The following is a 27,364-nucleotide window of genomic DNA, read 5'->3' as shown; positions in this document are numbered from 1 at the left end:
GTGTGTGTATGTGTATGTATATATGTATACATATGTATGTGTGTGTATATGCATATGTTTATATATGTATGTGTGTGTATGTATATGTATGTGTGTGTATATATATATATATATATATGTATGTGTGTATGTGTATGTGTGTATATATGTGCATGTATATGTATGTGTATGTATGTGTGTATGTATTTATGTATATATGTGTCTATGTATATATGTATATATATGTTTATGTGGATGTGTATATGTATGTATGTATGTATATATATATGTATGTATGTATATGTGTATGTATATATATATATATATATATATATATATAAATAGAGAAAATATATATAAAATAATGATAACTCCATAAAAAAAAAAAAAAAAATTAAAAAAATATATGTATATATATATAACAATAATAATAATTAAAATAAATAAATACATAAAGATAATAATAACACTAAAATAAAAACATGGATAGGTATATATAGACACGTATGTGTATGTATGTTTGTATGTATGCTACATATTGGCTTAGATTTTGGTAAACACTTTTTGGCACGTACTTTCTCACAGGACACTCTCTACCCTCATGTCAACTCACTCGTCTCGAACCCCTCACTCTTTTTTTTCTTTCACACTCACTCAACACCCCCCCACCTCCTATACCTCCTATAATTACCCCTTGCTCCTTTTACTCTTTTGATATTGGTTGTTGTCATTGTATGTTTGTGCTTTTCACTAACCTATTCAATCCAGTCCTTTACCCCATGGTGCTATCGCATGATAAATATGTCTCCTCTTCTTTCTTTCCTTGCATCCAAGCTTTTTACAACACAGTGCACAAATGCTCACAGATTCTCACTTATGCTCACACCTGTATGGACTAACACTCACCTCATTCTATGTATCAGTTTACAGTAACTTCTTGGAATGTGCGTGGCATTCGCTCACAGGCTAAAAAGATTAAGATATTTGACTATGTATCAAGATTAAATGCAGACATTGTCTTCTTTCAAGAAACTCACTTACTTAAATCAGAAGAAAAATCCCTGACAGATTCAAATTTTAACAAGATATACAATTCATGTTTTAATTCCAGACAAAGAGGAGTCTCGGTTCTTCTCAACAAAAGGTTACCCGTTAACATAATCAACTCCGTCATAGACCCAGAGGGTAGATATATTATTATCAAAGTAGTAATCTATAATAAATGTTTCACAATTCTTAATCTATATGCCCCCAATAATGATGACCCTGATTTTTTCCATAGAATTTTCTCAGAGCTTTCAGACCTTTCTGCAGACTCGTCTCTAATCATCGGAGGTGACTTCAATCTGGCGCTCAACACATCATTGGACAGATCTAGTAAGTGCTCAAATACAAAACCATCTCGATCTGCTAAAGTATTAATGGATTACATGGAAGATCTTGGAATAGGAGATGTATGGAGACTGAATAACCCAACTAAAAAAGAATATACCTTCTTCTCCCCTGTGCATAAATCCTTCTCCCGAATTGACTTTTTTCTTTCAAATAATTCTATCATACATAAGATGTCCTCTAAAATACATCCTATAATTATTAGCGATCATGCCCCAATATCCCTCACCCTGCAGTGTGACTCTAATCAGAAAGTATCCTCTCTATGGCGCTTTAACACTTCATTACTTAATGACAGTAAATTTGAAAAAATTATAAGAAAAGAATGGGAGGACTTTCTATTGGCAAACGACTCCCCGGAAATATCACCGTCCTTACTCTGGGAAACTGGCAAGGCTGTCATTAGAGGGAAGATTATATCATACTCTTCTTTTAAGAAAAAACAGGAACAGATAGCAGAAAAAACACTTGAAGAAAATATCAAAAAACTTACGGAAGAATACGCAGCTAACCCTTCTGAACTTTTATGGGAAAAACTCCAAAATACAAAACTTAATCTGAATATCATCTTATCTAAAAAAAACCGACTTCATTTTGCAACAATTACGATACAAAAACTTTGACTACAATAATAAATCAGGCAAATATTTAGCAAATCAGCTCAAACATAATAAAGAAAACTCCTTTATAGCAGCAATTTCTGATAACGCAGGTCAAACTTTAAACTTACCTCAGGACATTAATAACATCTTTCATGATTATTATCAAAACTTATACTCATCAAATTTAAACCCTGACCCTGAAGATATTAAAACCTTTCTTAATAAACTAAACCTACCACAGCTCACTATAGATCAGAAAACCACCTTAGACTCACCATTAACCTTACAAGAATTACAAAATGCTTTAGATAGCATGTCAACAGGCAAAGCACCAGGTCCAGATGGGTTCCCTGCTGAATTCCTTAAACATTTCTGGTCAATGCTGGCTCCACTATTTTTCAGAGTAGTAACAGAGATCAAAAATAAAGGGCATGTAGGAGGTCACATGAATACAGCGAACATTAAATTGTTACTTAAACCAGACAAAAACCCCATATTACCCTCAAGCTATCGTCCCATCTCACTTATTAACACAGACTTAAAAATTATTTCCAAAGCACTCACATCCAGGTTAGAGAAAGTAGTACAGTCAATTATACACCAAGACCAGACAGGTTTTATTAAAAATAGACACTCCACAGACAATGTGAGAAGACTGTTTAATGTGATCAACATGGCACAGAACTCTAAAAAGAAAACAATAATCTTGTCACTCGATGCAGAAAAAGCATTTGATAGAGTAAACTGGTCATTCCTCCTAACTGTCCTTGGCAAATTTGGCTTCGGAGAATCATTCATACAATGGATCTCCACCCTGTACAATAAACCTAAGGCCTCAGTAACCACAAACAAAATAACATCCCAAAGCTTCACACTGCAGAGGGGAACCAGACAAGGCTGTCCACTCTCACCTTTGCTTTTTGCAATATTCGTTGAACCTCTCGCAGCAGCTGTACGTCAGAACTCTGTTATTAAAGGAATCCACTCATCCATCTCAGAACACAAAATTAATCTCTACGCGGATGACATTTTACTCTATTTGGAAGAACCGCAATCCTCTTTAGAGGAAGTATTTAATCTAATAAACAGCTTCTCTAAATTATCAGACTATTCCATTAACTGGACAAAATCATCAATCCTCCCTTTGACAAAAAACTCTTGGAATCCTGCACACCAAAATCCACAACACCCCTCCACCACAAATACAATTAAATATCTAGGCTTAAATATATCACCAAACTTAAATGAATTAATTAAACTAAATCATGATCCGATGTTGGACAAAGTCACAGCAGATCTGCGGAGATGGAACAATCTCCCCATCTCACTACTTGGCAGGATAGCCTCAGTTAAAATGAAAATCTTACCAAAAATAAACTACTTGTTCTCAATGATACCACTGAAACCACCAAAACAATGGTTTCAAAGATTAGATTCTACAACTACAAAATTCTATACTAGAAATAAAAAACCTAAAATAAGCCTTTCTACCCTTCAAAAAAACAAAGACGAGGGTGGTTTAGAAGCCCCTAATTTCATGCATTATTACTTAGCAAACCAAATACTATATTTAACAGAATGGCTAAATCCAAAAGAATACTACAACACCTGGCTAGAAATAGAACAGTTAGACTGCAAACACATTAAACTCTCTGATCTCCCTTTTATCACTGCGACCCTCAAACATCACAACTGCTTTAAAAACCCACTAATTGCCTCCACACTGACTGCATGGTGGAAAGCCCTGGACATCACAAATGGCCAATTAAAAACTAGTATACTCTCTCCAATCTGGCACAACCCCGACTTTAAAAATAAAAAAACACCACTCTATCTGAAGACATGGGAAGAGAGTGGAATCACTCATCTCCAAGACCTTTTTGAAAATGACAAGATCAGGTCATATAACAATCTAACCCAAGCATTCGATATAAATAAAAGTAACTTTCTACAGTACTTACAAGTAACAGAGACAATAAAGAAAACCACTCCACTAGACTTAACTACGTTACAACCTCCAGAACTGGCTATATATATGAAAAAAATCTCAACAAAATCAAAAAAACTCTCAAAAATATACAGAGCGCTTTCGAACACTAACTGTAATTACTTACCAATCGCGAAGTGGGAGGCCGAACTCTCAATCACCCCGAGCACTGATTTCTGGGCAGAAATTTGTTGTAATACTTTTAAGATGACAAAAAACACAAACCTTCAGCTAATTCAATACAAGGTCCTCCACAGATCCCACATTACCCAACAGAAAATGCATAAAATGGGCTTCTCAGCAACAGACATCTGCTCTCAGTGCACCCAGAATACAGCGGATTCCTATTTACATGCCTTATGGCTTTGCTCCCCAGTTCAACACTTTTGGATTCTAATCACTGAAAAACTGTCCTCCATTTTGGACTACAGAATTCCTTTATCTCCAAATCTTTGTTTGATTGGAGACCTGACAATGCTTCAACCTCCAGCAAACCAATCACAATCAATCCTTGCGGCACTAGCCATAGCAAAAAAAACAATATTACTAAATTGGAAAGACAAAAAATCCTTAAACATAAACCAATGGCAAAATCTCCTCACAGAATTTATTTCCATGGAAAAGATGTCTGCTCTCAGAAAACAAAAAAAAATAACGTGCTTTGAGGAGCGTTGGACTCCTTTTTTAATTGCATTAAATCTAAATTTTTAAAAGCCTGATGATCTAGCCTGCAAGCGACTGCCAGCACCACTCTTTACTAACGCACTAGCCCAACTGTAGGCCGGGGCCGCCTTGGGCCTCTGGGGTGGTCTTGGTCAGGATGGCTGGGGCGGGTTGCCGGGGTGCCTTGTTGCCTCAGCACGGGTGTGCATTCATTCTGGGTGTTCACGGGGTCCCGGGGCTGTTTGATTTGGCGCCGTTGCCCCTTGCATGCGCATCTGGTTGGTCTCTGGGGCTGGGGCCCTGCGTGCTCCCCTGCCGCTCCTTCCCCTTGCTCCCTGTCCCCCTGTCTCGTCCTCCCCCCCTCCTCCTCCTTTGCTCTTGCGCCCGCCATCCTGTGGGGTTGGGTTTGGGGGGCTCCCGTTGGCCTGGGGCACTGGTGGGGGGGCTGTGGCTCCCGCCTGGGGGGCGGGCGGTGCCGTGCCGGGTGGGTTGGCTGGGGGGTGGTCTCGTTGGGGGGCCTGGGGTGGTGGGGTCCTTGGCTCCGGTCCGGGGGGATCCGGGGTGGGGGTAGCTTTGGGGGTGGCTGCTGCCCGGGGTCGGCGATTGCCTCCTGGGTTGCTGGGTGGCGGGGTGTGGCTGTGGGTTGCTCCGTCGGCCCTTGCGGGTCCTTGGCTTGGCTCCCTGGGGCGCACCTTTGCTAGGGATGTCGCTTGCGCGACGAGCCAGGCGGGGCCCCCTCGGGGGCTTTTTGTACGACCGCAATGGCCGGGGTGTGGACGTTATGGCTAGGGGGTGGGGTGAGGGGTACTATGGGGCCTCCCCGGGGGTCGTATTGGGCGGGTGTGCGGGGGCGCGGCGCGTGGTTCCTCGCCCGGTGGATCCGCGTTGGGATTGGCTGGTCTGCTGGCTGGGTGCACCGGGCGCCGTGGGCGCGATTCTGGGGCGGGGGTGCCCCGGGGGCGGATCCTTGGGCTACGTGTCCGGGGAGGTGCTCTCCGGCCATCTGCCCGGGGACCGGCCGCGGCTCGTGGCGGCGCTGCGCAGCCTTGGGCGGGGCGGGGCTGGTGGCCTTGGGCCCGCTGTTGTTCGGGGTGTGCTGGCGTCGGGGGGGTGTCTCGTGCCGGTGCGTGGGTCATCGGGGATTGCCTCCGTGGGGGGGCTCTATTGGCGCCGTTGGTGTGGGGGGGCGGTTCCGGGCTGGGGGTGCTTCGGTACTCTGGCTTGCAGGTCCGTGGCTGGCGGGATGGCCCTGCTTGGCGGTGGATGGCGTCCTCTCTCGTCGGGGGGGCCGGGGCCGCCTCCCGGTGGAGAGTGTTGTATCGTGGCGCCGGGTGGGCCTGTGCTGGCCCTGGTGCGGGCATGGGCCTCCCCCCTGCTCGGCCGCTCCCCTTGGTGGCGGGGTGGCGTTGCTCCGGACCGGCGGGCGGCGGGGGTCGCCCCCTGGGGCGCCGGGGGATGTTGTTGGTGCCTGGCTGTGCTCGGGGGTGGGGGGTGTCGCCGTGCTCCGCGGGGCCGGCGCGGTCTGGGGGGGTGCCGTGGGGGGGGGTCTCCGGCTGTGCTGTTCCGGGGCCCGCAGTGCCACTTGCCCGTCTGCGCCATCTACCCTCTCGCGTGGCCCGCCACGCGGATGGGCCCGGCTCACACTGGACAGGCCTCCTACATGTTCACTTCACCCCACTCCCAGCTGGTCTGGCTCACTCAGAAAATGCACCACACACCAATACCCAACCCTTGGGGGGCTGGATGGTGGGGCTGGGGGTGGAGGGGGCCGCCACCTGTGTTACTATGTAGTGGCATGGGGGCGGCCCTCCCACCTCTAGTTGCCCTACTAATCCCTCCAATTTTAATCGCATCTCAACATGTCACCCCCCGGAGGGTGTATCATCATTTACACCCTCCGGCCTATTACACCACATACACATAAATCCACAGAGGCTGGAGGGGGAGCACCGCTCCCCTCCATCCCCCTTCTTTTAATTACACCCCATACATTCACCAAACACACACATTCACACAGGGGATCGGGAAGTGCCTCTCCATTGGGGAATGGAGAGGCACCATAACAGGGTGGTGGGTTGGTACACATATTTGGGCCTCTCCGGTGGGGGCCTGACCCCTCTGTTGGTGGCTGGGCCACTGCATAGAGTAAAAGCACATCAAGATGGTGCGGTCGGGCGTGGCGGTGGGTCTCGGGGGGGCTTTGCCGGGGTCTCTCCTTGCGGGGTCTTTCCGGGCTGTGTCGGCCGGGTGGGGCGCGGGGGTGCCTCTCCCCCTTGGGTGTGGCTTGGTGCTTGCTTTGTCTCCTGGTGGCCTTGGGGGCGGGCCCCGCGGTGTGCGGGCCCGGGGCGGCCTGCCTCGCCGGTTTGGGGGGTGGGTGTGCTGGGGGGGTGCTGGTGTCCTCACCGGGGTTGGGGCAGGGTTGTTTGGCGCCTCGGGATGATGCTGTTTACTGGGGGGGCGGCGTTAGCTGTTCCGATGGTTGAGGTTGCTTTCGGCCGCCTGGTGGGTATGTCCTGCCATCTGCGGACTGGTGGGTGGGTCCGGGGCATCTTTGGCTGGGGGCTGCTGTCCCGCGCTGGATGTGTGCCGTTGGGGTGCCTCCGTCCCCACGGTGGGGGTCGCCGGTTGCTCGCGGGCCGGCGGGGGGCGCTGCCCTGTGGCTTGCGCTGTCCGGGGGGCGGCGGGCCCTGGGCTGCTGGCCTTGTGCCGTCTGGGGCTGTGCGGTCCTGCTGGGCTGTGGCCGGGACCTGGGCTGGGGTGGGGGGCGCGTCCCGGGGGGCTTGGCCCGGGGGCTTGCCCTTGGGGGGTCCTGGTCCCTGGGGGTGCTCCTGGGGCCCGGGGTGCTTGGCCGGCTGGCCGGGCCGGTCCTGGCGGGGGTCTTCTGGGGCGGGTGGCGCGTGCCGCGCCCTTGCATACCTTCTGGTGCGGCCCCTGCTTGGGCAGTCCCCCGTGAGGCAGAGTGTCGGGGTTAAATTAGGGGGCCACATCCCGGCGGGGCGGTCTGGCTTGGCCTCTGGAGGGGGCCCTGGCTTTAAAGAACTGAAGCTCGTGGCGCGGGCGGCATCAGCATCTGGGGCGCCCGGGGGGGCTAGGTTGGGGTGCCTGGGGACCGGCGGGGGGACTCCCAGCGGCCCCCTGGTACCTTATGCGGCTTGGGGTGTGGTCGTTCGCCCTGGGCGGGCTGCTCCTGGTGCTGCATCCATTCCGGGTCCTCCTGGCCTGGGGTCGGGTCCTTGCTGGCTCTGGGCTCACCGGCGGGGGCCCGCCGGCTGCCCGTTCGGCGTGGCTCTGGTCGTCTGCTGGGCGTGGGCTTTGGCTCCTCCGCTGGGGTCTCGGGCGGGGGGCTCTCTGGGCCCTCCCCTCGGGGGGCTGGGCGCGGGGGTGTGGGTGGTGGTGGGGGGGTGGGGGGCTGGGGGGCCTGGGGGTTGGGGGTTGGAGTCGGTGGCGTGGTGCGCTGGGTCCTTGGCTCCTTGGGGGCTTTTCGGGTGTGTATGGGGGGGGCAATGGCAGCCTCTCGGCTTGGGACCTTGGGGGCGTTCGGGGGGCTGCTTGGCCGTGGGGTGGTCGCCGGGGGCCCCTAGATCTCTCGCTCTTTCTGCTGGCCCGACTGCTTCTTCGGGCCCGGGGGCGGCTTATGGGTTTTGCAGTAGCGGCTCTTGGAATCACATTTGTCATGGACGCACTGGCCTCGGGCTGTGGGATAACACTCATACTGGGCTCAACCATAGACACGTTGTTCCCAAATACCTGTTTTATGTAACTTCCACTCACTTCCTCCTCTGCTCACAGCCACCATCATTATTCCTAAGCCGCACACTGGTCACCAGACTGGCTTGATAACACAACAATAAGCACAATATACACAACCACAATTTCACATCACATCACTTGAAACTTATTGATTATTCCCCACCCATTCGTTTTCCTATCTTGTATCCCTCCTCCCTGTTAACTCCCCCCCCCCCACCCCCCTCACCCTGGTGTAACACTGCCCTCTCTCTTTTACATCCTCCCTTTAATAAAGTATTTACCCTTCCCTAGGGAGGGCTGGTGATGGTCACAATTATGCAATGAAATAAATTCATTTATTTAATTGCAATAATAAAATATGCATTGCTGTTAAAAGATTGCACTTCTTGTAGTGTTAACCTTCAACAGCATGTGCAAACAAGGTAAAAAAAAAAAAAAAAATTAAAACTGCAAGCAGTGATAACAGGCCCTCGCACCTGCCGCGCCCGTCGAGGCACTAGGCGACTCCTTTCTACCGGCTTCGTTCAAAGTAGTAAGTAAGTAATGTAAAGTCAAACATCATTTGGCACAAGGTCTGGTTCTGGGGTGGGACTTCTGTCTAACGTGGACGTCTGTGTGGTGCCATTGAAAATTATTATGTTTCATACAGTAAAATGCACTTATGCTCTAGAACAGTGGTTTTTAAATTGTGGGTAGTGCCTTCGCTGGGCGCAGCCAGAGTTCTTCAGGGGAGGCGCGTGGTGTGAAATAATAAATAATGTATTAAAATGGCAACATTCGTTAGTAACTTTTATCTTCTATCTTCATCCCTCTGTGTGTCTCCATGTTTGTTTCTGTGTCCCTGTTCTCTCTCTCTCTCTGTGTGTGTGTGTGTGTGTGTGTGTGTGTGTGTGTGCGCGCGCGCGCGCGTGCGTGCGTGCGTGCGTGCGTGCGTGTGTGCGCGCGCGCGTGCGTAACGACGAGGTGACGTTACTTATGGACTGTTACACTTATGAACTGTTGTAATTTAAAAAAGAGTCAATTGTAATACTGTGACAAACTGCAGTGCTTAATGAAATTAAGAGACACATTTTTGTTGTATTGGTTTAATTAATTTATTGGTCAAATGGTGAAGCACATGGTTCAGGCCACAGGATTCATCTAGTGATAAACACAGAAAATACATTTCAGTTAATTGATAAATAACTTAGCAGTGACATGAAAGATAAAACAATTAAATATGTTCTGGTATTTTGCATGTGATTGAAATGTGATCTTCAACAAAGCTTACCTGTGCATGCTCTCTTCCTCTTTCCTGAGGTGTTCGGGTAAAAGAATTCCCCGGGGCTTTTGGACACCTTTTTATAGTTCCAGGTGGGAGAGACCAAGCAGAGACTAGGAACAGGAGAGTTGGATGTGTGTAGCTCAATGTAAATATGTAGTTTAATAATTTAGGAGATGTAAATAAGATTAATGATATTAATACAGGGTTAGTGTTTGTGATAATGTCTGTTAGGAAGTGTTTGTGTAAATATTTATGTTGTACTTTTTATATGTACATTATATGTCCCCCCATGCTTGGTACAGGCTAATTAGTGGTACACCTGTATATAAGGACATTCATTCTGCTCAGTAGGGAGTGGAATGGAAATTGAAGTACACTGTGCTTGTGGTGCAAACTAAAAAATAAACAGATAAAACTGATGCATCAAAACCTGGAGCCTGGTTTCCTTATTGACTGCCTCCACTGCTACGGTTGATCCTTGACAAATGGTGTCAGAAGTGGGATTCTGCCTGCACTTTAAGGAGGAACCATGACCAGAGGAAAGAAAGGGGAGCTGATGGTGAACCAGCTACCTCAGCAGAGCGGCAGGGTGCATCAGCAGCCAGCAGCCCAGACGGGTTGGAGGAGTTGACAAAACTGGTAAAATCTCTGGTCCACTCCCAGGCATCAAGGGACCAGCAGATGGAAAAAGAGTCTGGGTGCCAAGACCAGAGATGGATAAGTATGCAACACCAGTTTACTCAGATTCAAGCACAGATGAGAGAGTTAAAAGAGGACTATGAGAACAGAGTTCTTGTTCCAGATGAGCACAATGATGACATTGATTATCATAGTGGAGCTCCAAGCCAACTCCAGCAGCAGGAGGAGCTACAGCAACCTACACCACTGAGGACACCTAACATCCCGCGAGAGCCAAAGCTGTTACCTCTCTCTCCTAGTGAGGATATTGAACATTACTTGACAACGTTTGAAAGAATTGCTACTGTCTGTCGTTGGCCAAGAGAAGAGTGGGCTATTCAGCTGATCCCTCTACTCACTGGTAAGGCACGGAGTGCTTATGTTCACATGGATATTGCTGACAAGGAGGACTATGATAAATTCAAAGATGTCATTTTGGCTAAATATGAGATCACAGCTGACACCTATAGGCGAAGGTTTCGTTCCCTGGACATCAACCAAGGTGAATCACCCCGTGAACTCTATGTGCGGCTGAAGGATCTATTCAATAAATGGACAAGGCCAGAGACTTCCACAGTTAAAGACATTTCAGAGATGTTCATACTGGAGCAGTTTCTGAGAATGGTGGGACCTGAGCTTGAAGTCTGGATCCGAGAACGGGACCCAAGGTCTGCGGAGGAGGCTGCCCGTCTTGCAGAGGTTTTTCTGTCAGCCAGAACGGGATCAAGACGAACCACTTTGGGCCGAGACAACAGCTTCGCCAGACGTAAGCCCAGACGGACGGTTTGGTTGAAAGATTTAATCAAACTTTGAAAAATATGTTCCGTAAGTTTGTATCCAAAACTGGGTCAGACTGGGACCAGTGGCTTCCCTACCCACTGTTTGCCTACAGAGAGGTGCCACAAGTGTCGACAGGATTTTCCCCCTTTGAACTGTTGTATGGTCGGCAGGTGAGGGGCCCACTTGACCTTCTCAAAGAGCATTGGGAGAATCCAAAGGCTGAGCGTGAAAATGTGGTGGCTTATGTCCTGAAGATGAGGGACAGATTGGAGCACATGACAGCACTGGCACATGAACACATGAGATTGGCAAAAGAGAGCCAGAAGACCTGGTATGACAAGAGTGCCAGAGAAAGAATTTTCCATCCGGGGCAAAAGGGGTTGCTGCTGCTCCCATCCAATGACAGTAAGCTGCTGGCGAGATGGCAGGGTCCTTATGAGATCACAAAATGTCTTGGTAAAGTCATCTATGAACTGTATATGCATGATAAACAAAAGAAACATCAGGTATTTCATGTTAACCTGTTGAAAGCATTTAAGGAGCCTTCATTTGAGCAGTCGATCCAGAACCTTCTCATCTGTCCTGCAACGGAAGAGGATAAAAAGGAGCCTTTACTTCTTCCCGACATTGCTGAGAATGCTGCGGTGGATGTGTCGCATCTGACCCTGGTCCAGCAGAAGGAGGTGAGAGTACTTTTGGATCCGGAGCTGTTCCAACAAAAGCCGGGTTTTACAAACCTGATCCAGCACAAAGTCCACCTTAAGCAGGATGCTCTTCCCAAGCGCAGGAGCTCCAGGATCCCAGAAAGGTTGGTCCCACGGCTTAAGAAGGAGATCGACTCTATGTTGCAGATGGGCATCATTGAGACTTCAACCAGCGAATGGTGCAGCCCGGTGGTATTGGTCCCGAAAAAGGATAGTTCAATAAGGTTCTGCATTGACTTCAGGTACCTGAATTCTGTATCAAAGCTTGAATCCTACCCAATGCCCCGTATTGATGAACTTCTGGAAAGAGTGGGAAGGGCAGAGTTCATTACAACGCTTGACCTAAGTAAAGGTTATTGGCAGCTGGCCCTTGCACTAGAGTCTAAGGAGCTCACAGCTTTTATAACACCCTATGGCAAATTCCAGTTTCAGGTGATGCCATTTGGTCTCCAGGGGGCACCGTCAACTTTTCAGCAACTGATGGACCAAGTGCTGAGAGATGTCCCACAGTTTGCAGCAGCTTACCTGGACGATGTGATTATCTTCAGTCACTCCTGGATGGACCATGTTGCTCACCTTCGGCAGGTGCTACACCGGATTAAGGATGCTGGGCTGACCATTAATCCAGGCAAGTGTGCACTAGCGCGCCACCAGGTAGAATACCTGAGCCATGTTGTTGGACAGGGGGTTGTCAAGCCTCATGTCGGGAAGGTGGATGCCATCCATTCGTATCCTGTGCCGACCACAAAGAAAAAGGTGCGTTCCTTTCTTGGATTGGTGGGTTGGTATAGTAAATGTGTTCCTCATTTTGCTTCTCGAGCAGCAGTATTAACTGAACTCACCAGACCCTCAGCCCCAAACAAAGTAAAGTGGACGGACGAATGTGACAGAGCGTTCAGCGACCTCAAGACAGCAATCACAAGTGAGTCTGTTCTCCACAGTCCAGATTTTTTTCGCCCGTTTACACTACAGATGGATCCTTCTGGTGTTGGCCTGGGTGCAGTGCTTCTGCAGGACAATGAGGAAGAGCGGCGCCCTGTTCTTTTTCTAAGTCGTAAATTACAGGACAGAGAGACAAGGTACTCAACAATGGAGAAAGAGTGTCTCGCAATGAAGTGGGCAATCAGTGCTCTACGTTATTATCTGCTGGGACGTCACTTCCTTCTAGAGACGGATCATCAAGCACTGCAATGGCTAAACAGGATGAAGGATTCTAATATGCGTCTTACTGGTTGGTATATTTCCTTGCAGCCTTACAACTTTACAGTACAGTGCATTGCTGGAAAAGACAATTTGGTGGCAGACTGTCTTTCCAGAGTACATGAGAATTGAGGAACTGTACTGCTGGAGAAGGGGGAGGAAATGTAACGACGAGGTGACGTTACTTATGGACTGTTACACTTATGAACTGTTGTAATTTAAAAAAGAGTCAATTGTAATACTGTGACAAACTGCAGTGCTTAATGAAATTAAGAGACACATGGTTCAGGCCACAGGATTCATCTAGTGATAAACACAGAAAATACATTTCAGTTCATTGATAAATAACTTAGCAGTGACATGAAAGATAAAACAATTAAATATGTTCTGGTATTTTGCATGTGATTGAAATGTGATCTTCAACAAAGCTTACCTGTGCATGCTCTCTTCCTCTTTCCTGAGGTGTTCAGGTAAAAGAATTCCCCGGGGCTTTTGGACACCTTTTTATAGTTCCAGGTGGGAGAGACCAAGCAGAGACTAGGAACAGGAGAGTTGGATGTGTGTAGCTCAATGTAAATATGTAGTTTAATAATTTAGGAGATGTAAATAAGATTAATGATATTAATACAGGGTTAGTGTTTGTGATAATGTCTGTTAGGAAGTGTTTGTGTAAATATTTATGTTGTACTTTTTATATGTACATTATATGTCACCCCATGCTTGGTACAGGCTAATTAGTGGTACACTGCTACGGTTGATCCGTGTGTGTGTGTGTGTGTGTGTGTGTGTGTGTGTGTGTGTGTGTGTGTGTGTGTGTGTGTGTGTGTGTGTGTGTGTGTGTGTGTGTGTGTGTTTGTGTGTGTGTTTGTGTGTGTGTGTGTGTGTGTGTGTGTGTGTGTGTGTGTGTGTGTGTGTGTGTGTGTGTGTGTGTGTGTGTGTGTGTGTGTGTGTGTGTGCGTGCGCGCGCGCGCTGCCCAAACTTTGTCAAATACCTAATTAACAACATTTTAAAACCTATCAAGTGAACAAACCAATGAGGAGATCAGCCGTGCTTAATAATACAGGAGGTGATCACAGAGGACTTACGTTTAGTAAAATAGTCATAGAAATTCAACCGTTAGTTTTGTAGTTATTTCACCAAACTTCTGTACAGTATGTGAGAAATGGCAATACTATTGAACAATAAAGTGTGTGGCGTGCGCTGTAATTTAAAACATGTCTGGCTCTGTTGACTACTGCTATACTTTTTGAAACCTTTTTTTGAACATCTTTGATATGCGATTGTCAAAAAATTTGGTTGTCTAGTATAACGCAGATAACCGTTGTTTCATTACTCATTATAGTAGTATAAAAAAGGTTTGATGTTGGATGTAAAGGTCTTAAAAATAAATGGACATCCAAGTACCTATTTAGTGCGGTCACAGTTATCTATGAAACATTTACAGTATATCTGTAAATCAATACACTAAACAGATATAAACTTAGAGCGCCACACGCCTTTTCCTGTGCTTGTACAAGATTTCCCTGAGTTCTTGGATTTTCTCCCATGTATCGGTGTTAGTTTTAACTCAGGAATAAGTCGATAAACACCTATCAGTCATTAATGTTATTTTACAAGGTGAGTGAATAATACTGTATGTCTTCATCAAGGCTGCTCTTGGTGCAAACATTTAAGAAATGCTTACTGATATTGTAACACATGTGATGAGTAGGCTTGGTCACAATGTGGGCGAATATGATAAGAGATAAGCTACTGTACTTTGAAGTTGTAAGACACATAAAAGAGGAAAAGCCTACAGGTCATAGTGATAATAAATGTCAGACTTCTTTCCCAGTGTCAATCACCAATCACTTGCCGTGGGAAGGACATCAGTGAAACCCTGCCAGTAATGAGTGACAATAAGACTTTTATTAGGATTAATGTCCCCTGGGGTTTCCAAAGATACGTGCTGAAGTATACCATTGTGTTTCACTGGTGACTCCGCCCCTTCTATAAAAAGTAGCAACTGTGGACTCTGCAATCTGTGAGAGTAGGTTGGATTGAGAGAATTGTGAATAGAGAGGTATAGTGAGTATTGAGGAGCTAAATATAGCATAGATTGTTCTTTGGAGATTTTATAGTATAGACTGGGCGTGTTTTAACTGCTCCAGGAGCTCCGCCCATAATCAAGACCTTTTTTTGAATTTCCCCCTAGTGGCAGGTCATCCAAAACCAGAGGTTTAGTTACACTTTGACATATATGAGTGCAAAGGTAGCTAAGCTACGATCAAAGCTGCTGGAGTCAATCATGACTTTATAAGATAAATCCATAGTGTAGGCCTGTGATTTTTTTATGTTTCTTCTCCAGACAAAGACAGTGATTGGTTGACTTCATTTTTGTTCTAGTTTGTTCCCAGTTTTCTACATGATGTAGCCTGATTCCACCACATATTCAATTTTGTCCGGATGCAATGCACCAAACTTTTCCAACAATGGCAATAAGAAAGTGGGTGCGTCCAAATAGTCCCTCCTATCTCCTGTCCTATCCACTTTTACTTAACCCCGTGTGTTACTCCCTTCGAGTTCAGTCAAGGCTCAACAATGTTCTTGGGTCTTAAACAGTCATTTATTAGCATGTCTTTTACATGTCAAATTCCATGCCTTCAGAACGATAAAAATAGAATACAAAACTTAAACTAACTCATAAAAACTCCTTCTTCCCCTCGGCCATTAGACTCCTAAATAAGTGATCGGAGTCTAATGAACTATTCAGTCACCCCCCCCCCCCCTTCTCCACTGAACTTTGCACACCACCTGCATTCGCACTTTAGATGCGCCCATGCACAGCTAACACCATGTCTTTCTATTATGAAACAGCTTTTTGCACATACCATTGTATATATCACCTCTCCTCTGTATAGTTAATATATTTGTATTTTTAATTGTACAGGTGTTTTTGTATTTAATGTTCAGGTTTTGTTGAGTAACAGTGTTGCATGCCTCTGTTAGTTATTATAGTTCTTTTATCTCGATTTATTCCTTTATTACGTAGGCATTCACTGGCGGTCGGCAAAGCAAGAATTTCATTGTACAGGGAAACGTGTTTCTAACTGTACAGATGACAATAAACACTTTGACTTGAAAAAGACACACACATTACACGTTTCACAAATAAAATACCTCATTGGCCGCATTAACTCCAAGGGAATGAAGCTGAAGTCTCTTATTTTTCTTAAATCACAACTTTAAATGTCCTTTTATCAGCTTCTCTTAGACACCAGGTAGGCTCTCCATCACCTTGTGCTGCTCTGGAGTGCTACAGCTACTTAGCGGAACAAAAAAAAAGTTCTCCCCTTGTATCTCTCTCTAACTTTAACCAAATAAATGAATTACATCTACATGTATTAGCTGAATTATTGTTTATTTATTTATTGAATATCTGTCTGAAATATTAACGTGTAAATATGAAATGTATTATTATCTTATAACTGAATATGAAAACTATGAATTGCCTTTTATGAGAGAATCTCTGACGGCAGCTACACCGTGGATGACGTTATGGCATTAAGTAAAATTGTTCGGCAACTTCCTAAAGGAGTTAGGGAAAAGCGATCACGTTGTTTTGACAATCAGACACACTTCCACGAGGTGACGTAATAATCCCACGGCTTTTTTGTCATCTCGTTTCAAACCATAAAAGAAAAAAAGAGGAAACCAAAAACGAAAAACGAATTTCAAAATAAAGGTCAAAATCTTTTCTTGTTTTACCATAATTGTTGAAGCCAGGAATAAGGACTGTCACGTGACCAGGAAGTAAAAGTAAAAGCATCAAAACAAAAGCCCAAGGAAGAAAGATAGATAGCTATAGACATAAATAATTAGATAGATATATAAATAATTATATAGATAAATTATTAGATGATAGATACATAATTAAGATAATTAGATAGATAGAAACAGACATAAATAATTAGATAATTAAATAGATAAATAAATAGATAGATAGATGGTTTATGTATATATAGCACTTATAAGGTTACAAAGTGCCTTACAGAGTGCAAAGAGAAAACAAGATTTAAAACATGGACAGAGTAAAAAATGTTCCATAAAATGCACATCATAAAACATTGGTAGAATATATAAAAATGAATAAATAAATACAATAAGTTAAAATACAGGTCTTCTTAGATTGAGATTGAGACACAGTAACACTTTGTTTACCTTTATTCTTCACCTGATAGCAGCAATGAAATCAGATGGAGAGGCTCCTCTCCAACATGCCAGGTCAATGGCAGGGCACTGGTGAAAGTCAGTTAGTCCTGTTAGTAATGAGCCCTGTGTGGCTGCAACTAGAACTCTGTGAATTCAGATTCATGTTGTCTTGTAGGTGCACGATGCAGGAGTATACAATGTATACAGTAAACAAAGCATGTTGAACCTATATATAGATAATAATAATAGCAATAATAATAATAATAATAATACATTGAATTTTATATAGTGCTTAATCATAGACACTCAAAGCGTTTTACACTGATGTGCATTATTCTTTCACTCCACACACAGTGGTGGTAAGCTACTATTGTAGCCATAGCTGCCCTGGGGCAGACTGACAGAAGTGAGTCTGCCATTGTGCGCCATCGGTCTCTCTGACTACCACCAACACTCACTCATGCACTACATTCACACTAGGCAATGTGGGTAAAGTGCCTGTCATGTGGAGTAGCCCAGGGCTCTGTTTTGTTCTTATTGTACCTGATGCTTCTTGGTCGGTTGATCCATGGTTTAAAAAATTCTTATCATTTTTATGCTGACGATATCATGTTGTACTGCTCCTTCACTTGTTTTAATAAGTCAACCCTAAACAGACTCCCGATCATACAGAATGATGCTGCCAGAGTTTTAACTGGTGCTCCCAGAACATCCCATATCACCACCATCTACTCTGCACTGGCTTCCAGTCAAGTTTCACATCGAGCATAAAATCTTAGTTCTTCCCTCCGGGGCTTTAACCAATACATGCAAGTTACCACAACTAGCGCTCACTTCAGGGGATCCTCTCTCTGGTGACGTAAATGAGTAACTACAGCTCCAAGAATAAAATCTAAAATCATCACAAGCATACATTTAAATGTGTCTTTTTCTCACATAAAATAACTTTTAAGTCTGTCTGTCTATCTATCTATCTATCTATCTATCTATCTATCTATCTATCTATACTATACTATAATTCAAGGGAGGTCTGTGTGTGTGGGTGTGTGTGTGTGTGTGTGTGTGTGTGTGTGTGTGTGTGTGTGTGTGTGTGTGTTTGCAAACATCTCCCCGATGCGTTGCGAGTTCGACCTGAAACTCGGTCGACGGGTTCCAAATACCCCGAGTGTGTGAATCTGTTATTTTGGAGTAATTTGGTCATTTCAAAATGGCCCCGAAATGAAACCTATTCAGCTTTTGACCTCAGGGTGTGAGGGGGCGCTAGCGCACCATATGTTGAGAGACGACTTCCGGTATCCATTTTGAAGGCGAAACAGATGAACTGTGATCAACTGCGGCACGCTTTTACTCCGGAGCAGAGCATCGCACGCTGGAGAAGTCAAGTCATTGATAGCAGAAAAACCCGCAGTCCGTGTTAACATGCACATAGTTCTAATGTCGGCAGTTAAGAAAATTAAGCTAAGCTAAAGCTTATCACATGTTGCTCGAGGTAATAAACCTAGACGTTGCATCCAAAGAAGGAGAGATGAATGATGTGACTACATATTAGTCTTTCTTATTTTTGTTTTATCTTATAGTTACTGGTATTCTCATGTAATATTATCATTGTTATTACCTTATTTAATATTTATTATTGTATTATAGTTACTGGATTCTCATTATATTTTATTGCTATTATTATTATAACTATTACTACTTCTATTAATATTATATCCCTATCTAATTGTACTACTACTTTATTATTGTTATTGCTATTCTTATATTCTTATTTATTATTTTTATAACCATTACTATTACTACTTTCACTATTAATATTATATCTCTATCTAATTGTACTACGACTGTATTGTTGTTATTTTTATATTTTTTTTTATTATTCTTTTATCTTATAGTTGCTGGTATTCTCTTTGTATTATTAGCATTGCTATATTATCATCATTTTTATAATCATTGTATTATTAGCATTGCTATATTATCATCATATTTATTCTCATTGTATTATTAGCATTGCTATATTATCATATTATCATATCATTATTTAATATTTTTTTAATGTTTTTTATCGTATTATTATTAGATTCTTATTATATTACTTTGTTATTACTATTATTATTATGATTGTTATTATTATGATTGTTATTATTATTATTACTATTACTATTTTCGCTAATACTATTATATTCATATCATCATCTTTATTATTATCAGGGCTCTACACAAACTTATCCAGTGGTGGCACTGGACTTTCTCTGTTGGTCGAGGGGTTGTACAGTATAGCCATGCATGCTGATGAATAGTTGATTTAACTGGCGTACTGTAGTTTTGTATGAAGTAAAGATTGGCAGTGACTCAAGATGTATTTGCAAAATGTTTTGGCGTCAATTTTAAGTTTTTCTGTAACAAGCAGTGGCTGAAGTAATTATAATAATTATAATAATAATAATAATAATAATAATGGGTCCACAACACGGCTCCACTATGATTGTTTGTTCTGCGCAAGGGTGAGTCTTTCTTATATTATTCTGTGTGCTAAGAAAGATGCTAGCAGCTACAATGTAAACACACAAACACATGGCTGATGCACGTTCGTGCACTACACCGGGAGGAAAATACTGAACTCACACAGAGCCGTTTAGAGAGTTGGTGTTGCAAAACGTTTATTTTTCGTGGTACTTCTGTGTCTCTCTTAACAACCTGCGACGGATTATGTGCAAGACGTGCGCGCGAGAGATAACACAAGGAGGAGATGGATGGAGAGACACACACACACACAGTATTTATAATAAAAAATATACTAAATGAGTAAAATAAAACAAAAAATAAACAATATTTATATAAAAAATACACCAAATGACTCCAGAATCACACTACAATGGCAACAAAAAACAATAATTATACAAAAAATGCACAAAAAGACAACTGAAAGATTAAAAAAACACAATGATGACATTAAACCAGGAAAATTGCACCCACATTTTGCACCCGCAAATATACCCCTTATGCTCCCACATGGATGCATACTTCCGACGGGCACTGTACTAGTAGAATTAAACCGGGGAAATCACACACACTATTTCATTTTGCACCCACAAATGAACACCTTTATAACACTACAGAACACAGAGTATGTACACCTCTTTGTACATCCAACCTTCAAACACATACTCATTTGGACATAATTAACTCTACTTAAGCTCCCACATGAATGCATACTTCCGATGGGCACTGTATCTATTTCACTGCACAGCTCACTTCCAGTGCGTGCCAGCTGAGTTTGGCCCTGATCTCGTTCCTGTGGACTTCTCTTTTGAGGAAAAATAGTTTTTTTACTGTTCCTTATTTGGTGATGATGTCGTTTCAAAACATTAGTTTGACCGTACGCTATTTAGACCGGACAGACCTCACCTGGAAGTGATTGACGGCAATGGCTGCTGTGTTGAAAGCTACAAATTTCTCTGCAGCGCGTGTGTGAGAGAGAAAAAACATATATTACAGAAAAACACACCAAACGACGACAAAAATATGAAAATGACTCAAAATACACTAAACTAAATACTTATACAAAAAATACCCTAAAATGACACATTACAAAAAAATACACCAAACGACAACAAAAATATGAAAATGACTCAAAATACACTATTATTATTGTTTGTTCTGCGCAACGGTGAGTGTTTCTTCTTATATTCTTCTATGTGCTAAGAAAGATGCTAGCAGCTACAATGTAAACAAACACACACACACGGTTGATGCGCGTGCGTGCGTGCACTACTACTATTGTTTTTTATCGTATTATTGTTACTAGATTCTTATTATTACTTTGTTATTGCTATTATTACTATTATTATTATTATTATAACCATTACTATTATTACTATTAATGCTAATACTATTTTTTGTATATTATCATCAGGGCTCTACACAAACTTATCCAGTGGAGGCACTGGTGTGACAAACTTTCTCTGTTAGTCGAGGGGTTGTACAACATACATGCTGATGAATAGTTGACTTAACTGGCGTACCGTAGTTACCGTGTCTTTCTTAACAACCTGCGATGGTTTATGTGCAAGAAGCGCGCGCGTGCATGTGTGATAGATCATGCACGGACGAGATGGCTGACACACACACACACACACACACACACACACACACACACACACACACAGTATTTATAATAAAAATATACTAAAAACACACAAAATTACTCCAAAATACATACATTACAGAAAAATACACCAAACAACAAAAATATGAAAAAATATTTATACAAAAAGTACACAAAATGACAACAGAAATGCATTAAAATATACAAAAAGGCTCCAAAAACACACAAAATTACTCCAGAAAACATACATTACAGAAAAATACATCAAACAACAACAAACATATGAAAATGACTCAAAATACACAAAACTAAATATTTATACAAAAATACACAAAATAACAGAAATGCACAAAACTACACTAAAAAAACTATAATTATACAAAAAATGCACAAAAGGACAACAGAACACACAAATTATTAACAGAAACACATATGACCCAAAAAAGGCGGGCTTATTTTAGGGATGACAATTTGTTTAGCTTTATAGCTGCTGAATAAGATCATTATTATAATTTTTTTTATCAGATAAAGACAGTCCATCTATCAATCAAAAGATCGACTGCTAGAAAAAATAAAGTTATGTAAAAGGTCAAATTTGCGACACAAAGGTTTGTTTTCATTTCCACTTTAAACACTGGGTTAGTCCGAATAGTCCTTCCTATCTCCTTGTAGTTGTTAATTTGTGTAATTTAGTTTTTTTTTTTTTTGTGCGTCTTTGGAGCTACTATGTTTTTCCGTTGTTTTTGTGTGTCTTTGTATAGTCATTTTGTGTGTTCAAGTTGTTGTTTTGTGTGTCTTTTTTCTCATTTTGTCTGTTTTAGTGTCATTTTGTGTATTTTTTTTTAATCTTGTGTGTTTATGTCTTTTGTGAACATTTCGCGCATTTTGAGTGGTTTATTGGACTTCCAACTTTTCGCAGTTTTTGAAGGATTAGTTTTGAGGGCCACACAAAATTAGACCGAGGGTCTCATGTGAACCCCAGGCCCCCAGATGCCCACATTTGCTGTAGGATAAAAAGGAACAGAGAATAATTTTTAGAATTTTTTTCATGTTATAGGTTTTAATCATACCAAATTTTAATGAGGGTTGATTTATCATTGGGCTAGAGATAAATATACATGAGAGGAGGTTCACTATCCTGAACATCTCTACACCCTTTGAATCTTATCAGTCTGATGATGAGTTTTTAAATAGACTGGCTTTTATCAGTTCTTTTCTGGAGAAAAACGGATCATCTTGTGTTTATCATGTGGCAGACTTTAAGTCCGATAGATTTTGTGGAGAAAATAACCTTACTCTCTTCAGTAAAGCTTCCTTACCTGATATGAGTTTTACATATATTAGTGAGGCGTGGCATACAACCTCCTGGTTGGATCATTGCATCTGCACAGCAGGTGCTCATGGCTCATTAAATGATATAAAGATATGTTATGGATTAGCTACTTCTGATCACATTCCGATTGCATTTTCTGTAAATGTTAAAGACATTCCCTCAATCACTGTTCATAATACTTTACCAAATACAGGCAAGTTGGATTGGTCCAAATTATCCCCTGAGGAAATAGATAAGTACTACTGTGTTAATGATTCCTTCCTAAAAGAGATTAATCTCCCAATGAGCTCTTTGTTGTGTAAAGATATAAACTGTAACAATACTGAGCATTGCACAGAGGTGTGTGACTTATATGAGAGCATTGTAAAGGCCTTGAAGAAATCTAGCATCCCACTCCAGAAAGAGACATATAGAGAACATAATACTATACCTGGGTGGAAGGAATCTGTGGCTGAACAACATGCTGAAGCCAGACAGGCAATCTTAAACTGGCTGGAAAGCCTGGACAGGACGAAGTGTTTGAAAACAAAAGGCCTGCCAATGCTAGGTTTAAATACACTTCACATTATGTTAAGCATAATGAAAATACATTGTGGGCTGACTATCTGGCTAAGAATCTGCAAAGCTGCAATAATAATGAATTCTGGAGAGTGAATGAATAGCTTCAAATTTTCTCTATCATTCAACATAGAGGGTGTATGTGGTCCAGACAAAATAGCTGAGTTGTGGCATGAGTAGTGTTGTGTTCAAGACCACACTATCCGAGACCAAGACTTGCCCGAGACCAGAATGCACCGAGACCAAGACAAGACCAAGACTTTCGGGAGCCGAGACCGAGTCAAGACCAAGACCGAGACAAGCCGAGACCAAGACCAAGACCAAGACCATAAACATTTTTTTTTCAATTTAAAAAAATATATGAATAAATAAAATTATGGCAAGGTTCAACAGTAAAATAACATCTCTCTTTAATTTTAGTTTATTTTAAATACATTTGACAGACAAAAAAGGTGCCTGCAAAAAATTAACTAAAATATTAAAACTACTACTGCTACTGATAAATTCACAATTATTTTACATATTTGAAAACAAGATTTTTATGTCAGCTGAATGTACAGCAAGTGTTTAAAAGTATTTCTACCAAGAAATAATGATTCTTGATTCTGATTCTTTGAGTTGTGCAGGTCAACAGGTCACAGAGTTCACAAGATAATTTTTTAGTTTGAAAAAGCCTTTACACAGGTTATTTTTATTAATTCACTTAGTTGATATAGTTTAATTTGGTTGCTGTAATGTAACTAGGATATTCAATTAACAAAGGTTTCCAGCTGTAACTGTAAAAGTGAAACTTTCTGAAATAAAACTACAAACAAGTTGTCATCAGTGTAAAAAACATAGAGCTACAGGTAGATGTGAAACTAAATAAAACAAACTCAAACCCTGGAACAGTCATGTGACAAATCAATCAACAGTTCTTGTTGAGAATTATTATTATTCTGGATACAGTGGAAACAGAAACTATAAAAAATAATTATATTGTGAACCTGTTCATATTGTGGGGAACATATTATATACATACATGTAATTGGAGTCTAAAGACACAAAAAAAAAACACCACTTTGAAAAGAAAATAGACTAATATAAGACCTCTTTACAGTTATTTAAGTCATTCTGGGCTAGTGCAACTAGCTGGTGACGACATAAACCAAGATGGCGGCGGCCCGGACTACAGCCGACACTATGTAATAAAAGCCTTAAAAGACATGGATATAATGAAAAGAGTGGATGGACAGAGGCATAAACATGCAGACTTTCACACGGACACACACGGACTTATTAAACACACACAGACTTATTAAACACACACGGACTTATTAAACACACACAGACTTATTAAACACACACGGACCTCAGTAAACACGGTAAACGGAACAGGCTTCACCGCTCGGCTGGCACTAGGACCCAGAAGCAGAGTAAGTGCGTCCCCTATCCAGGCTTCACAGGCTGTAATATTATCAGTTTATCATTTTACCAGTTGTTAGAGCTACTGTCTTTACCAGGGAGATAATATTTATTACTGGTGATTGTTTTCTGGAGTTTTACTGGGATTTTTACCGGTGATTAGTTCATATCTCCCTTGCGCTCCGCGGTCCAAACTGACACCGTAGCCAGACACGTATGAGTGAGTCACACACGTCACTCAGTCACATTAAGGAAGGTTGTGGTCATTATACAGGATGGATTAAATAATGAACAAAGGATTGTTTTATCCCGTTCTTCTCCGTGTTATTATCACATTATAAAAAAGTTTAAAAATAGCAGGAATTAGTGCTGGTCTCGATCGGTCTTGACGGAAAAACCCGAGTCCGGGCAGCCCGAGTCAAAATGCTTCAGAGTCCGAGACGAGACTGAGACCTTTAAAATTTGGTCTCGAGACCGGTCACGAGACCAAGACCGGTCTTGACCACCACAACACTAGGCATGAGCATTATTTTACTTTATTCAACTGTGTCAAGAGTGATAGATTTAATATAGGTATTATTGAACCAACTGAAATTACACTAATAAGTGCATCTGAAATATGTGAGGCCATCACAAAACTGTTTAGTAACAAGGCTTATGGATTAGATAATATCACTGCTGAGCACCTTAAATATGCCAGTAGTAGGTTGTATGTGCTGCTGTCTATGTGTCTATCTGATTTTCTTATGCATGGTGTCTTACCTGACTCTCTAACACATTATTTTAGTAATAGTAATAAAGGACAAGGCTACTAAGTTGAACACCATGGATAACTATCGACCGATTGCTCTTACAAGCATTCTCTCTAAAGTATTTGAGAGGGTTTTGCTGAACAAAACCCTCTACTTAATAAGTATTCATATCAACGATCGATAATCAATTTGGCTTTAAAAGAGACCATGCCACAGATATGTGTATTTATGCATTGAAAGAAATTATTGCAAATTACTTGAGCAGGAATTCCTCTGTATTTCTTTGCTTTATTGATGCATCAAAAGCATTTTATAGAATTAATCACAAAAAACAATTTATGAAATTGCTCTGTAGAGGTGTTCCTAAACACATTTTTCGAATATTAATTTTCTGGTATGCAAATCAAACAATGGAGTGCGACAGAGCGGAATTCTGTCTCCTTGTCTTTTTAATGTCTATATGGATGATTTGCCTAAATTGTTGAATATTTGTAAGATGGACTGTCTTGTGGGAAATTTTGTCATCAACCACCTAATGTACATTGATGACTTGGTAGTGCTAAGCTCGTGCAGTGCTAGGTTGCAGTAATTACTAAAGGTGTGCTCACAGTATGGAAAAGACTTCTGGGCCATGTCATAACTGATGACTTGAGTGATGACAGAGATCTGTACAGACAGTGCGCAAGCCAACATGTTACTGTGAAAGTTTAGCATGTGCTCACCTAGTATTAATTGATTTAGATTCTGCTGTACTCCTATGTACACAGCACATCTGTGGTGGCATTATGAGAACAGTAGCCAGTGGAGACTCACTGTAGCCTAAAATGATGCCATGAGGCTCCTCCTTCATGTCCCAAGATGGCACAGGGCAAGTCAGCTTTTTGTGACGTCTGGTGTTCCCACCCGTGGAGCCTTGTTAAGGCAATTGATGTTTAAATTCATGTCCCGTTTGGAAAAATCTCAAAATGGGATCATACTGGCGTTAACCAGTCCTTAGAGAAGCTGTTAAAGATGTATGTCTGGCCTCTGGAAACACTGGCATTTTAGTCTTACATGAATTTTATTGTAAGCTATGTTATTTATTGTATTGTACTTCTTTCATACTTTTTATTTTTATCTATGGACCAATCGTGTGTCTGAAATAAAGTTATATTATATTAGTGCAGTGCTTTTCTGATGAGACTGTTAAAACTCTCTCTGTGTCGATGTAACTAATGTCCCACTGGCACAGTTTTAAACTGATGATAGAACAGTATTTTTACATCCTTGTGGGATAAGCAACACTAAGTCCCAAACTGAGGTTGCAAGAGCAAAATGAGTTGCAAGCTGCAGAATGTGTCAAGCTGAGTTATGAGTCCTCTCATAAATCACTGCAGTAAGAAAAGCTTTTATCAGTGACAATGTTTTTCTGATTGACTGCAGGTGATTGTGATGGCAGCAGAACAGAATGGCTTGCCAAAGGACTATCAGGAAAAACTTCAAGCGATCAAGACAAACATGTATGAAGGTTCCTTTCCAATGATGGCCGACCTCGATCACGCCATGGAAAAGCAACCAATGCTCTGATGCCCAAGAAGTTGAATCTCATTATAGTTAAACAGGCTCATCTTTGCTGAAAAGCCTTTTCTAATAACAAACACTGTTGTCATCAAAAAGTTTAATGAGTCAAACCTAGCTGGCAAAATTAATACTCAAATGAGTTTTGCTTGGATTAAACTCAAAGTTGCTTTTGTTTCGAAAATTAAAATCGGGTCCACATTGTGTTAACATTGCATGTTGAGTAACATTGAATAATAACCTAACTTGTCTGTCTGTTGGCCCTGGGACACAGTGGTGTGCTACCCGCCTCGTCCACTCTCAGCTGCATGTGCTCCAGCAGTGCTAATAACAGTAAGAAAAAAAGTTACTAAAACTGTCAAGATTATGTAAATATCAAAGTTCTGCGAATGGCTATAACAGGGGTCGGGAACCTTTTTGACTCAGAGAGCCATGAAAGCAAAATATTTGGAAATCTATTTCAG

The 27,364-nt window shown here is 42.1% G+C and overlaps 1 long non-coding RNA gene across 1 annotated transcript; it reads right to left on the bottom strand.

The window, feature by feature from the left end:
- Positions 1 to 1,552: 1,552 nt before the first annotated feature.
- On the bottom strand, positions 1,553 to 27,364 carry LOC114478510 (uncharacterized). The gene is made up of 4 exons (XR_003675863.1): positions 27,301 to 27,364; positions 14,495 to 14,496; positions 3,599 to 3,605; positions 1,553 to 1,563 (listed from the first exon to the last, which is right to left on the bottom strand). It is a non-coding gene; the product is annotated as an uncharacterized LOC114478510 (long non-coding RNA).

The sequence above is a fragment of the Gouania willdenowi genome, chromosome 16 (genome assembly GCF_900634775.1).
Source record: "Gouania willdenowi chromosome 16, fGouWil2.1, whole genome shotgun sequence".
In the NCBI taxonomy this organism is placed as follows: Eukaryota; Metazoa; Chordata; class Actinopteri; order Blenniiformes; family Gobiesocidae; genus Gouania; species Gouania willdenowi.
This window is presented reverse-complemented; position numbering and strand designations above follow the sequence as displayed.